Source organism: Narcine bancroftii, chromosome 4, assembly GCF_036971445.1.
Source record: "Narcine bancroftii isolate sNarBan1 chromosome 4, sNarBan1.hap1, whole genome shotgun sequence".
Lineage (NCBI taxonomy): Eukaryota > Metazoa > Chordata > Chondrichthyes > Torpediniformes > Narcinidae > Narcine > Narcine bancroftii.
The window spans coordinates 259,604,657-259,612,454 of NC_091472.1; positions in this window are offsets into that span (position 1 = coordinate 259,604,657).

Genomic DNA, 7,798 nt, shown 5'->3' on the forward strand with positions numbered 1-7,798 from the left:
TTGGAGTGCTTTTAGCTCAGAGATATTGGTGGCCGCATGCCAGTCCATGAGGCACCCAGTCGGCACACTTTCCACTACACATCTGTATAAGTTCCCCAAAGTTTCTGATGTCATTCCGAACCTCTGCAGACTGCTGAGGAAGACGGGCTGACGTGCTTTCATCATAATGACATTAGTATTTTGAGTCCAGGAAAAAAAGTCTTCTGAGATAGTGACTCCCACAAATTTAAATTTGCTCAGCCTCTCAATGATCACTGGATCATACACCTCTGGTTTTCTCTTCCTGAAGCCAACAATCAGCTCCTTGGTTTTTGGTGGCATTGAGTATGAGGTTGCTGTTAGTGTACCATTCAGCTAAGTTTTCAGTCTCACTTCTGTATGCTGACTCATCACCTTTCTTTATACAACCCACTACCATGGTCTCGTCAATAAATTTGTAGATGGTGTTGGTGACATACCAAGTCATACACACATAGGTGTAAAAAGAGCAGAGCATACATATCTGAATATATATGTAAAGTCAGATCAAGGTTCCTTTTATTGTCACATAACAAACTTCTGGAAACCCAACTAATGATTAATAATGATCTGCAAACTTAACTCCTTGCCACAATGCATAGTTATTTTATTATTAGAATTCTAATAAAGCAAATATGGAGCATTAGTGTTCAAAGGAGTTAAAAACGTAAGGTAATTGGCAAAGGTATTGGAGAATACATGAGGAGATTTCCTGCTAAGGTATGAGGCGGAGAACCTCACATGGTCCCTTAGCACAAGCTCCATAGCCAAGAAAGCCCAGCAAAGTGTCTACTTCCTGTAAAGGCTGAGGAAAATCTCCCACTCTCCATCCTCACTACATTCTACTGAGGATGCACTAAGAGCATTCTATGCAACTGCATCACTGCCTAGTTTGGAAGCTGTACCTCCTTGGACTCCAAGACCCTGCAGAGGATAGTGAAATGATGGAAAAAGGTCATTGGGGGCTTTCTTCCGACCATGAAGGACATTTATAACACTCAATGCAGGCGAAAGGCAATAAACATTGTGAAGGACTCCACACACCCTTCTGCCATCTGTTAGGAGGTACTGCAGCACTTGGACCTTTACATCCAGATTGGGCCACAGTTTTTCCCCCAAGCCATCAGACTCCTGAATTTCCAGAACATTTGGGGATTGGGTACCATGCACTGTTAATGTACAAGTCATAATATTGTTGAACTTTTATTCTAACCTATATTTATGTAAGTATGCTCCGTGATCCTGGAGAAACACTATCTTGTCTTTATTGTGCAAGTATGGTATGAACATTAAATAAAGGTGATGACTATCTATGGTGATCTGAAATGTATTGACTGAAAGGGTGCATGAAGCACATTCAACTCCGACAGTCAAATGGGAATTTGATAAAAATGTGAAGGTGATACAATTGCAAATCTATCCAGAGAAGGCATTGCACAGTGGGTCAATTTGCCTGGTTCCATCCCTGGTGTTCTGAGTTCCATGAACCCAAGTGAAGATATGGAGGGAAACAAGAAAATATTAGGATGCTGGCATCTAGTGCAATACACAAGAATGCTGGAGAAACTCAGCAGGTCACATAGAATCCGTAGGAAATAAAAGGCGGTTGAAGTTTTGGGCCTGAGCATTTCATCAGGAGTATCGAAAATCAAGCAGATATCTGAATAGAGGTGGGGAAGGGTTGCAGCTTACAAAAGTGCTGAAGAAACTTGTCCCCCCACCCCACATTTTTATTCAGCTTTCTGCCTGATTTTCACCACTCCTGAGAAAGGTCTTAGGCCTGAAACATTGACTGCCTTTTCTTTCTTGTGGATGCTGTGTGACTTGTTTTTAATTTTTTTTTTGGCATAGCATAAATCATTCATAATGAATGCTGACCAAACTCTTCATGAACTATTTTAATTCCTTTTTAATTGCAGAGTTATCTGTTCAGATAGTTAACTCATTGATCATACTTATCATTGCAACATATTAGATGTCAGTGCCCCTGGAAGTATTCATACAGTAAATAGAGGAACCCTTGAGTCATAGTGAGATATTGGTGGAGGCTGGGTCCTTATTCATGGAAGTACAGGAAGCTGAAGGTGACCTTATAGAGAAATTTTGTGATATGTTGCAGGAATAACAACCTGAATCTCAACATGGACAAGATGAAGGAGATGACTGTGGATTTTAGGAGGACCAGGAATGAACACCCTCCACTGCAAGTTATCAACTCTGTAGTGAAGAGCACCAAGTTCTTTGGAGTTCATTATCGTGGACACTCAATATCCCCTCACTTGTCAGGAAGGTGCAACAGCAACTGCACTTCCTGAGAAGAATGAAGCGGGCAAGCTACCGACCACCTTCTTCAGGAGGTTTATTGGGTACATCCTGGTTGGCTGCATCACAGTGTGGTATGGTTGCTACAAAGAAATGGATCAGAGATTAATCCAAAGGACCATAACAGTGGCAGAGAGGATAACTGGAGGCACTCTCCTCTCCATCAATATGATCTACTGGGATCATTGTCTGAGCAGGACATGTCAAACCATTGTGGATCCCTTAAACCCCACACACAGTATTTGGCAGCTGCTTCTGTTGGGAAAGAGATACCAAAGTATCAGTGCCAGAACCACCAGGGTGAAGAATCACTTCTTGTGACAGGCAGTGAGAATGCTGAACGACCAAAAAAAAAGAACTATTCACTCTAACCATTTGAGACTCATATTCACAAAACAATAGTTATTTATTTGTATATGTGAGTGTTTGTCCTGCATATGTACTGTTTGTCTGCATGTGTGTTACGTCTGGTTGTGTGTCTGCATGTTTTACACCAAGGATTGGTGAATACTGTTTCGTTGGGTTGTACTTGTGCAATCAAATAACAATAAGTCAAGTTTATTGTCATTCGATTGTAACTTGACGTCATTAAATCACGACGGACATGTATATCATGAACGCCCACAGTATTTTTCCCAGGATAGACAATGATGAATTCACTCCACAGAGGTTCAACTTGAAAGTGGAGATATTTAAAGCACATGGGACAACTTTATCACTCAGAGGATATTCTCTACCTTGAATGAATTGCCAGATGATTTCATCTGATGTGGTTGTAATTATAACATTCAAAAGATGTTTGAACAGACATGTGGATGGGAAAGGTTTAGAACAATCTGGACCAAATGGATAGAGTCTTGAATGCCTACTTGGTTGACATGGACAGTTGAACTGAAGGGTCTTTTCTGTGCTGTATGACTCTCAGGAGAAAAACACGTAGAGGGATCACAAATTCACAAGATATAGGAGCAGATGTAGGCATATCAGCTCATCAAGTCAGCTCCACCATTCTACTCATGAGCTAATCCATCCTCCAACTCAGCCGCACTCTCCAGCTTTCTCCCCGTGACCCTTGATGCCCTGACTAATCACATACATGTCAATCTCTCCCTTAAATATACCCAATGTCCTCACATCCACAGTTGCTCTGTGGCAACAATTTCCATAGATTTGTGGCCCTCTGACTGAAGATCGATCTTGGGGTGCAAGTCCCCATTTCCCTATAAGTGGTAACTAAATGCTGGTAAAGAAGGTACATGGTATGCTTCCTTTCATCGGTCAGAGCATTGGAGTATAAAAGTCAAGAAATCACATGGCACCTGCATAAAACTTTACTCCAGCTACATTTGGAGTACTGTGTCACCTCACAAAATGGACATGGAGACATCTGTGAGGTTTAGCTGGATGCCACCTAGATTAGAACGTTTTAGCGATGTGGATTGTTTTCTCTGGAGTGATGGTTATTAGAGGAATCAGAAGCAGGAGCTTGGGTTCACCACTGGAACACAGAGAGAAGGCCATACAGCTGAAGGACACAGACTCATGGATACTCAGTTCCCTGAAGGGATTCTCTTTTGCTTCACTTTCTCCTATTGGTGGGGATGCCGGGCTAGTGTTGCCTCTTGGTATGCCTTCACGGCACACAAAAGTTGACAAATTTTATCTATTTAAGGACATGACAATAAAGAAAATCTGGATAGATATGGACGATTGTCAAAGAATTTTCACCAAGGTGAAAATATTAATTATTATAGGGCTTAAATTTAAGATTGGGGTGGGGGGGTGGGGTGTGGCAGAAGATAAAATGAGATGTGAAATACAAATTATTTTGTATGCAGAGAGACGAAATTGCCTGGAATGCATTGTCAGGGAAGGTGGATGAAACAGATACAATAGGAACATTTAAAGGACATTTGGACAGACACATAAACAAGCAATATAGACCACGTTCAAGCAGTCGCTACGTTGGCATCATGATCAGAGCAGACATGGTCGGGCCAGTTCCTCTGCAGTACTGTTCAATGTCATAAATTCTCAGGTTACAAACAAAAATTAGCCTAGTTATTCCAACTCTCAATGTCCAGCAGTCAATCATTCCAAATGTAAAACACAGCATGCCATGACCCCTATTTTTGTTTTGTGTGCTAACCTCCCACATGAAACCAGAGATTGTTTTTTGAAAATGCAAATGGACAAGATATAATGGACAAGATCTACTTATCTATCCTCTGAGAGCAGGGAAAAAAAACAAAAGTGCTATTAAAAAGGAGAAAAGTACCTTTTCATCAATTTCTAAAAAAACATCACCTTCCATATAGAGATAACCAACCTGAACTTGTGTGTACTTTTTTTTGAATGAACCTTCTAACTCAACCTGAAAATGATTTTAACTCACTTTCCTCCAACAATTGCTTTGAAACACATGAACATGTTAAAGGGCTATTTAAGTGCAGCTTTCTCTACAAGACCCTGTTAACATGCTGCAGTACTAATTTTTTTTTGAGCCTTATTTAGTCCTGTTACTTTAGGCATAGTCACTAATTAATGTAATTTACAAGGGTGAGTGATATGAATTGGATTCATGAGGAGACACTTTGCGCACACAGAGGAACTCATCAGACTAAAACAAATAATTGAGAGAAACAGCAAAAAATAGTTCAATGTGGAAAAAAAACACAACCATCAACTTGTCAAAATTGCATTTAAATAACACCTTTAATGTTGTAAAACACCTGGAGGAACTTCACGAAATCTGCTCTGTTTTAATTTAGCCCAGCTATTATTGTATAATCTATTGCCATTTCAGTTCCAGGAGCATTAATTTTGAAGAAGCTTAGTTCCACTTTCTGACTCTTTCCCCTGACTCACCTTGACGACTTTTAAAAAAAGTTTTAGGAAGTTCTTTTTCTTCAAAACATTCCTTTTCTATTCACTAAAAATGGGGTGGGATAAACTAACGACAGCTGCCGTTGTGAGGGAAATCCCCATAGTTCAGGAGAGACTCGGCCGGTGGAGCCAATATAGAGAGGGATTGACATCGCGCTGACTAGCCGGCTTGCAGGCTGCTTGGAAAGCCCAGCAGTGGATTCCTCGAAGAGTTGGACGGAGCTTCTTTATCGAAAATGTTCTGGAGGAGGAATTACAACTGTCCCACAGCTGGTGCAAGAAAGAAAGAACAAGAGTTTTACCTATAGAAGAGTATTCACTCAGCGATGTGTAAGAATGATATCAGCCAATAATAGAGAGATTAATATTAAGCTGAATAAGTTTGATGATATACAGGAGGGTATGAATATGTTTCAAAATGCCCTTCTGGAATTGACACATAGGCTGAGTGATACTGAGGATAAGGTGGAAGAAATGGACTCAAGACTAAATAAAACTGAAGCTGGTATAAAGAAAAAGATCAGATATGGCAGAAATTCGATGTGTTAGAGAACTTTAGCAGATGTAACAACATCAAAATTGTGGGGTTCCCCGAAAAGGTGGAAGGGAGGTGACACCCTTACATTTTTTTTTCAAGAATGGCTGCCTGAAAAAGTTTGGAAAAGACAACTTTCCACAAAAATTGGAGATAGAGCTTGCCCATCGGGTGCAGGTGACGTATCCAGGTACAGATATAAGTCTACGCTACTATCTGATAAAGCTGCTATGATACCTGGATAGAGAGAAAAACAATAAAGGTTGGCAGGTAAAGGGGCCAAAGAAAGAACAGCACCAATCAAAGATGATGGGCATAAAATCTCCTTCTATTTGGAACTTTTGGTATAGAGATGAGGGATCAAGCCTGTTAAGGATGCTTTGAAAAGATTATGGATTGTACTGTGTCATTCTACAATTTTGAAAGTCTTTTAAGACAAAATATTTTTTTTTTACTAATCCTGCCAAGGTCATGGACTTTGTAAACAATCTAGCAATATTGATAACTCCTCAATTAAATGAAGAATCTAATGTATAAATAATTTGAATTTTGTAAATATTTTTAATTATTATACTGGTCTGTATATAGTTTATTTCTTAGTGTGTTTATCATTTGCTTTATCATTGAGTGACTTTTTGTGGAAATAATTTATTAAAATTAATTAAGATTTTTTGTCCTCGATGTTTATTATATTGTTTTCTAACTCACCTAGTTAATAGGGTTTTATCCCTATCAATTCTTAGAGTTCTTACTTATTTATTTTCTTTTTCTTTAATCATATTTATAACTATCTATTCTTTACTTTCTAGAGTTTTTGCCTGGGGTATTCCCACTCTTTAAAAAAATAGTTTTGTTGGGCCTTGAGCACAGAAGGTGGGGGGGGGGGGGGTAGAAAGGAGGGTGAAATCAAGATGATAAACCTCTAATCTCTGAGTATGAATAGATAAATTAAATGAATTAGTCTTAATGTAAATGGTCTTAATGGGATGTTAAAATGAAGATGATTCTGGCATCCATTAAAAAGTTAGGTGGTGACCTGGTCTTCCTCCAGGAAACTCATCTAACAAAATTGGAACATTTCAAATTAAAGAGAGGATGGGTTTTCAAAGTCATCACCTCCTCTTTTAATTCCAAAGTGAGGAGTGTGGCAATATTAGTAGGAAAGAATCTTCTATTTAGGCTGCAAGAGATAAAAATAGATCCCTTGAGAGAGGGATTATTCCTTCTATTCAAAAAAACATGATTCCAACTCAAGGATAGATTTATTTTTGGTTTCATCCCATTTACAGGGTAGGATCATGGAAAATGTATAGAAGGTAAGACCCATAGCAGACCACTCACCTCTTGTATTGACCATTGATATGCTAGATGGGAGGAGAAATTGATCCATTTTGCTTGTCTGACGATTAATATGATGTATCAGCTGGTGCAATATAACTTCTTGCATCAGCTATACTTTATGTCATAAAAAGTAACAAATTCAAATTGGAAATATCTGACTAATGTTTTTGATGTGATCAAGAAATAGACACTTACTTGCATTCAACCTGGTCATGTCCTAAAATGAGGCCTTTCTGGGAAGATTTGGGTAATCTCCCAGAGAAAAAAATACTGGTGTTCGATGCCCTCAGGTACCTGAATTGTTTTTATTGGGGAATTTAGAAGACCTAAAATGAGGTTGTCAATTAAAATTCATTAAGTTTGCTTTAGCAGTGGCCAGGGAAATCTGATTCCCACCAGGTTTAGCCTGCTGGAAGATAGAAATGCATAATTATTTTCCCCTGGAGAAGATCACCTATAACCTCAGAAACAGATATGATGTATTTTTTAAGAATATGGAATTCTTTAAAGATTCACCCCTCCTGTTTCTTCCCCCTTGATGGGAGTAGGGTTTATCCAAGGTGAAGCCATTTTTTAAAAATTATTTCTTTTTTCTTACTTTTCTTTGTTTCTTGGTGGTGGGAGGGATCCTCTAATTTTGCTCTTCTTTCTATTATATTTTTCTCCCTTTGGTTCCACATGGACATAGTATTATTG